Source organism: Brassica oleracea, chromosome C7 (assembly GCF_000695525.1).
Source record: "Brassica oleracea var. oleracea cultivar TO1000 chromosome C7, BOL, whole genome shotgun sequence".
In the NCBI taxonomy this organism is placed as follows: domain Eukaryota; kingdom Viridiplantae; phylum Streptophyta; class Magnoliopsida; order Brassicales; family Brassicaceae; genus Brassica; species Brassica oleracea.
Window position 1 is genome coordinate 3838905 of NC_027754.1, and position 7206 is coordinate 3846110.

The 7206-nt window shown below is 38.5% G+C and overlaps 1 long non-coding RNA gene across 2 annotated transcripts; it reads right to left on the reverse strand.

The window, feature by feature from the left end:
• Positions 1 to 194: 194 nt before the first annotated feature.
• On the reverse strand, positions 195 to 2556 carry LOC106303814. 2 transcript variants are annotated; one of them, XR_001262538.1, is made up of 6 exons: positions 2347 to 2556; positions 1881 to 2154; positions 1702 to 1794; positions 1217 to 1420; positions 679 to 844; positions 195 to 600 (listed from the first exon to the last, which is right to left on the reverse strand). It is a non-coding gene; the product is annotated as an uncharacterized LOC106303814 (long non-coding RNA). The 2 variants fall into 2 exon arrangements; XR_001262539.1 differs by having other exon boundaries at positions 1881 to 2162.
• Between the last annotated feature and the right edge of the window lie 4650 nt (positions 2557 to 7206).

A 7206-nucleotide genomic window follows, 5' to 3' on the forward strand; every position in this document is an offset into this window, starting at 1 on the left:
GGAGCGGGCTGTTTGGTATCAAACTTGAGTTTGATGCAAGGAAATAGATGATAGTGTGTTAACTATATTCAGTTAGGGGATATTATTTCACATATAGTGGATGTCAATTGTTTATAGGAGAAATGATATTTGGGTAGTACCTATTGGTCTTTGTTAGATTTGTATTTTTGTTTACTGATTTTGTTCGTGTCGTAAGTGACCTTTTAGCGAGATGAAAATTAATTGTTTATGGACTGTACATTTACGAGGCCGAGTTAGTTTTGGTATGAAAAATGAAAACTTGAAAAGAAACAATTTGGACCATAAGAAAGCCAATTTTGAAAGGTTTAGTTTCTTGGAGACACGATAGTCCTCAGCGGAGATGTGTAGCCCCTTGCATGAAATGATGCTGTTGTAGTAATCCATTGGTGAGACGGCCGCTTCTCTGGCAACAATTTCTCCAAAATGTCATGACACAACATTTCAAGCAGCTCATGTGCTAAGAAAAGTAAAACCATGTCCGCTGGTACTGTCTTATCCTCTCCTCCAGTGTGTGTAGACAGCCTCCCAATAGACACAACATCTCCTGGCAGCAGGTTAGTGCCTAAGAGCTTCGCCCACCTAAAATTTGAATTTTTCATACATGAATATTACCGAAGCAATTTTGAAGGAAAACTTGCGTGTTACTTAATCACAAACCTCCCACATCGATACACCATCACTGTCTGACTGTCCACCCTAACTTGTCTTAGGTTGTTTAACGTCTTCAAACGGCCATTGTTGGCTCGAATATGAGAAGCATGAATAGTGTGAACAAACTGCAATACCAGAATTCATCCAACCACCAAAGACCCACATAGAAAACCTGCAAAAGGAGGAAGAAACGTGGGACTTGGAGAAACATAGCCATAGAAAGAAAAAAAGAACTGTAAGATACAAAAAAAGTTCCATGCAGTTTTCTTTCAGTAGCTTCTAGAATGTAGGTTACGGATAATCAAATATGCGAGAAGCAGAAACAAAGTATCAAACCGGCTAAAAGAACAACCATGCTCTGGATTGGATATATTCAGAAGGAGAAATGTTTGGAAAAGAAAAGTTAGTTAGACACAAAAAAAGACAAACTGATTGCAGAAATTAAGAGACATGCAAAAAAGAATTGCCAATAAAAACATCAATTGTCGACCATAAAATGAACTTATAATAGATACATGTATATAAAAGTGATAAGTTGACTTACACGTTCCTTTCCCCACTTCTCAGTGGCTGTTGCAACTTTATCTTATGTACCATGGCCAGTACATTTTAGGTAATGACCAAATGTTTTCTTTGTGGGGTAAGGAAGCTTGGAAAAGGCTCCTAACTCCTTTGAGTACATAAAACGCTGCTTTCTGAATTCAAAAAAAATTTCTTCCATGTCTCCTGAGGATGACGAACCAGTCATCTGCAAACATCAAAGGGCTTAACTGATAAAACATGATAAGTAAGAGTACTTAAAAAACCTCAAGCATTCAAGGATAAAGAGGATTCAAATAGTATACGGTATATATTCATTATTAATTTCCGCAGAGACAGTGTGTTCATTCGTTGGAGGTAAACACTGAACTTTACATATATTCAGTCATAAAAGTAGTCTAAATCTAGTTTACAATCCAGACCAGTCACCGAGACTATTTTAGTGGCAGCTTAAAAAACAACTGAATCTAAAATCTCAAATGAGCTTACTTGGCTACGAAAATGAAGAGGCACAACTTTTTTAGAACCAGAAAACTTGGCTGGGGTGACTTTACACGCATCTGCCTGGATGATACTGTTAACCTGTGAATCAATACACAAACACGCATCTGCCATCATAAACCTTTAACTGAAGTAAACAAATAGCAGTCATAAGAGTGATGATTTACCTTGCTAAGCTGGATAAAACACTTGAAATCCACAGACCACATAGTGAAAAGCAAGAACCGAAACCGATCATAGCATCGATGAAATATACGTTAGGCACGATTGTAGCCAACCACGTAGCATAGAGGATCGAAAACGGCCAAACATCCAAAGGCCACGCCCAGTGTTTCTTCCCACACAAGTCGACCTTGTCCACTACCTTTCCTCCCACGTGAAAGCTTGACATCTCAAACGAATCCCCTAGGTCACCGTCAGTGATCTACACTTCCTTGGGTTCTGCACAACTTTTGATAAGAGACCTCGTAATCGATTTCAGCAATATTAGAACACGAATCTCAATTGGTATTGAGAAACGGTGCAACTAATCGAAAATCTACAAAAATCTGTCTAGTGTCAACCATTCAAAGCATCGGCGAATCGAGAAAGATGATTATGAAGCAGATCTAAGGAGAAGGTGAAGAGACGAACCTTTAAGCTTGGATTGAGTCTAGAGGATCTAAGCTAGGGTTTTCCAATCACGGCATAACCGAAAGGAATCGCTATCTCGTTCGTCTCCTCTCACCTAAACGCCTCACGATTGAGGTTATTCCCACGAAAGATGTACGATTAACATGGTTTGGGTATCAGAAGAGCTATGGAGCAAGCTTTTTTTGAGAAACAGGGTTCACTAATTAATGTGCTAGCGAGAAGAGGAATTGGTAAAGACAACGCATCACTTACGTCATTCCATTTAGTAACGGACCCAACCACTAACATGTGAAAAAAACCCAAGTCAAAACAAACCACACACATAGCCCACTCGACTTATGGGAAAAAAAAAAAAAAAAAAAAGAGGTGAGACCGACGTACCTACTGACGTGGCGGCTCAGATTATATTATATATTTTCTTTAAACAACATTCTATTAAAAAAATATGTCAAACGTTTAATTATTTTTCAAAAAATATCATCAGGCTTTCTTTATGTGGGGAGAGGGGGTTATTGGATCAACCACAGGCCATGAATTAATAACAATTTTTTCAGGTTTTATCGTGTTTTAGTTAACATATTTTCATTAAACTAAAACAAGATTATATACGGTTCACCGAATTTAAAGATATATAAAAAGATTTATTTTTATATATCACACTATTAAACAAAACCGAAAAGGATGTTTTTTACCATCAAAGTTACAAATTAAGAGATGAGAAGCCTTCTAAATAGGATAATGAATACAAGTGAAAATCATTCATTAAAGAAATACACTACAATATTCGGTGAAACTTTTGACATCTTCTCAGATGAGAATGTAAATGCCTATAACTATAGAACTAAACATTGTTAGTATATATGTTGGTTAATATCCGATTTCAGTTACATGACCTAATGTGTTTAACTTTTATTTGTAAGGTGATAGCTACATACTTTCGGTAACAAGACTTAAATGGATAGTTTAGCAAGCATGGTTCCCACTAGAGAATAGGGATTGGAGAATAGGGGAAATTGAGATTATGTATTAAAGAAAAAATTGTGATTAAAAGTGTTTTAAAAAATTGAAAGAATAAAAGCAAAGGAGGGTAGGCTCGAACACAAATTGGGTGGGACACCCGTGGGCATGATTAGCAAAAAGTGCTAACAATTTCAGCACATAAGCGCATGATTAACCTCGGTCTCTTAGCTGAAGTTCTTAACTCATGATTTGACATTTTTTTTGTTTTTGTTTTTTTTACACTTTTCGGCTAAAAGACGACTCTTATATCTCTTATTTAAGAGACGGTTCTTAGCTATTCTTAGTTAAAATCTAAGAAAAGTTAAGAACCGTCTCTTTGCCGAAGCTAAGAACCCTAGTTAAGAGACTAGGGTTAATGATGGTCTAAGCATACACAAAAAGGGTTAAAATTATTGAGTATGTGGCACGTGTTAATTCATATATATATAGTTCCGCACGTGGATATATATAAGTTGCCAATAAAAACATTTTGCACACTGAAAAAAAAATATATTTCATGTAAAAACTAAAAATAGATAAAATGTATAAAAATCCATATATTTTAAATCATGTAAAATGATAAAATACATAATTCATTTAAAATTATATACAATATATGAATTATGTAAAATTAAAAATTTGAAAGCAACAAAAATTTTGCAACCGAAAGAAATAATTCCGCTTTTTTATGCGCGTGTGAAAATATAATCTAATCTATTAAAACTGAAGTACAATTTGAAATTAATCCTATTTTTTCTTAATATTTACAATGGCATGCCACTGGCTTTTAATACCATTTAAAAAAAACATTACTAAACTATTACTAAGAAAAACATTACTAAACTATAATTTGGGATTCTCTAAAAAAACTCAGACTCCCTTTTTTGGGCTCCCGTTTTCTCTCTTCTCTTTAGAATATTCCACCTAAGGGAAGTAGAGCTTTTGACTAGGTTTTTTCCTCTTTTGCACTAAAAAACACAAAATCTCTTTATTGTGGGTAAGAATCTACCAAATCTTTTGGTTTTTCACGGGTTTTTCTAGGGTTTTTCGTGAGCCGCCGTTATATTTTTTTTTTTAAGTAAGAACAAGGGTTTTCAAACCCTACGCTAGAGGAGAGATGGGAAATATCGATCGTGCTTTTGAGTCAATGTCACTGGAAGAAGAAGAAGTTCCGTTCGACTTGATTTACCGCAATTCAGTGTGATAGAAAGAAACAAGATGACTATATTGGGACGTACTTTAAACTCTGAGAATCAGAACATAGCTGATCTTATTAGGGACATGCCTAGGAAGTGGCAGGTGTATGGAAGGGTACATGGGATTTCTCTGTCAAAAACGACTTTTCAGTTTGTTTTTAAGTATGAGCATGATCTGGAGGAGGTGCTAAGTAAGAGAGTCTGGACTTTCAACGACTGGAGCATAATAATAGACTGTTGGACAGAGACGCCAGATGAGGATTACCTCAAGTACTTATTAGTGTGGGTTCGGATTCGCAATATTCCAGTGAATCACAACACGGAGGGGGCGATTACTGCTCTGGGGGATATCATTGGGAGAGTGAATGTGGTTGCTTTTGACCCAGATAAACCGTAGACAAACGACTACGTTCGTGTGAGAGTCTTCTTTGATGTTTCAAGACCTGTACGAAGATCAAAAGTGGTGAACCTACCTAAAGGAGGGGGATCTGTCACGATTTTGTATGACTTCGAAAGGATCCAGAAACGCTGTTATCATTGTCAGCGCTTGACTCATGAAAAGGATAAGTGCCCTTAACTTATCCAGGAGCGTCAAGATAAAGCAAAGGACTGGAGGAAAAAAGTAAACGAGGAGAACCAGAAGGAAGAAGAAAGAAAGCAAACCTTTATGGTCACTATCGAAAAAGATGATCCTCTGTATGGTGTCTTAAATGATGATCAAGTGGGTGTGGACAATCGGAGGAAGATCAACCCTGAGGTCCTACAATAGATGAGGGAGTACATTCTGGCTGCTGAAGGAGGAGAGAAGCGCATAAGACAGGAACGGGTTCGTAAATCTGTATCTGACTTGGATAACGATCCGCTAGGGCAAAATAAGTTTCTGCGTCTTGAAGCGCCCCCATTGATAACTCATGAAGTGGACAAAGGGAAAGGTTTTGTCTTTGGTTACTAGAAACAGAATGAACAAAACCACAGCGGGGACAATGGAACACAGGGGTCAAGCTCTTGGGTGGAGAAGGAAAATGTTTCCTTACTGTCAGTCTCTGGTGTTGGTAGAGGAGACAGAGTCTCAAACCCAGTGGAGAAGGGGAATAATATTTTCTTTGATTGTTCAACGAGTTTTAGTAGTGGATTTTCTGCTGCTAGCTCTTCCGGGACACAAAAGATTAAATTGTATGGGAGACATAGACCTCCTAAGAAGTTTCGCAGACAAAAAACAAAATCAGTCAACACTCAGATTGATAGAGGAGAGGAAGGCGTACAGGAGGCAACTCTAGAATCAAAGAGGAAGGCGACAGAGGCTGCAGGGAATTCCTCAAAAATCGCAAGGCGTAACAAACCAGAGGTGGTCCCAAATGGGGGACTGCCAAATCAGTAATGAGTATACTGAGTTGGAATTGTCGAGGCTTGGGACGGTCTCAAGACTTGACGATTCCCCATCTCAAGGAGATACGTAAAAAATATTTTCCTGAGATAGTTTTTTTGATGGAGACAAAGCAGAGGAAAAACATGGTGGTAGATTTGCAAGTGGTTTTGGGTTATGATAGAGTTTTTACGGTGGAGCCAGTCAGTTTGAGTGGTGGATTGGCATTGATGTGGTCACATAAGGTGAATCTGTGTATCAGATATGCAGATAATAAGCTCATTGATGTGGAGGTCAATTTTGGTGGAGTGAATTTCTCTATGTCTTTTGTATACGGTGAGCCGGGACATTGTGGAAAGGAGATATTATGGGAAAGACTGATAAGATATGGGGTGAACAGAAAAGGTTTCTGGGGTTGGGTTGGAGATTTCAATGAAATCTTACACAATGGAGAAAAGATAGGGGGTCCAAGCAGGAGTGAGGGATCTTTCGAGAGTTTCAGAGATTGTGTAATGGTATGTGGGATGGCGGAGCTTAGTGGTTTTGGTGATGGGTTTACTTGGTCAGGAGTGCGAAGCAAGAAATACATCCAAGTAAGCTTGACCGATGCTTTGGGAATAAAGAGTGGAGGCGTATATTTCCCCTTGCAGTCCAAGTATTTATGGAAAGAATGGGTTCAGATCATAAACCTGTCTTGGTACGCTTGTTTGGGCACCAACCGGGACCTCGAGGATGCTTCAAGTTTGATAAGAGAATGGTTGGTAAACAGAAAGTACGGGAATGCATCGTGGAGGCATGGAACAACCAGAATGGGAATAATCTGAGATCGTTGGTGGAACGTTTTGGGAATGTGCGTAGGAGTTTGGGGAGATGGAGAGAGAAAGTGGCATAAATTCAAAGGAGAGACTGTGTGCGTTGCGGAGTGATCTAGAGGCAGAATACTCATCTGGAACTCCTGACTGGGAAAAAATAAATTTTCTGAAATCAGAAGTGGCAAAGGCATTTCGAGATGAAGAAGAGTACTGGCGCCAAAAAAGCAAAGACAAATGGCTAGTGGCAGGAGATAATAACACCAGTTGTTTATGCCTCTGTGAAAGACTCGAGACAGAAGAACCAACTGCTGAAACTGGTTAATGATACGGGGCAAGAAGCAACAAATGCCAACGCAATGGGTCAAGTGGCTGTGGAGTGTTTTACTTCTTTGTTCTCTAAGGGTGATGGTGGGGATCTCTCTGATATTTTCGATGGTTTCACTGCAAGGGTAACAGCGGAGATGAATGAAAGATTGACAAGGGAGGTTAC